Raw genomic sequence first — 502 nt, forward strand, 5'->3', positions numbered from 1 at the left:
GTGTGCCGCGCTTCTCGTGACTTCAGCCAAATTCTTCATACAGCAATCTCTTCCTCGTGGGAGGCGACGTCTTCTCTCTTCTAGCGATAGGTGAGGCGGCCGAACACAAGAATACAGCGTAGCCACCGGCTCTGATCGTGAATTACCGGCAAAATCCGAGCTCAGGATCGTCTTAATATTAACTAAAACTTAACTAAATAGCGACAAGAAGAAAAAAAGAAAAATAATACAATAATCGCAAGAAAAAGAATAAAATTAAGTAATACAATAATCGCAAAAAGGAAATAAAAATAATAAATAATGTCGCACATTCGCTTGTGCGCTCGCCCGTTGACCCTGAAGGACCCAGGATCTCGCGTTATGCTGTTTTTCTGGGTGACTGACAAAATGTCACGTCACAGTATGTACGCCTTAAAGTTGAAAGGGGACACCAACAAAACCAGCAATCTAAGCCAATAGCAATAGGTTAGTCTGTGTATATTAAGCAGTAGGTAAAGTGAAT

This window comes from Cyphomyrmex costatus, unplaced genomic scaffold (genome assembly GCF_001594065.2).
Source record: "Cyphomyrmex costatus isolate MS0001 unplaced genomic scaffold, Ccosl1.0 scaffold743, whole genome shotgun sequence".
In the NCBI taxonomy this organism is placed as follows: domain Eukaryota; kingdom Metazoa; phylum Arthropoda; class Insecta; order Hymenoptera; family Formicidae; genus Cyphomyrmex; species Cyphomyrmex costatus.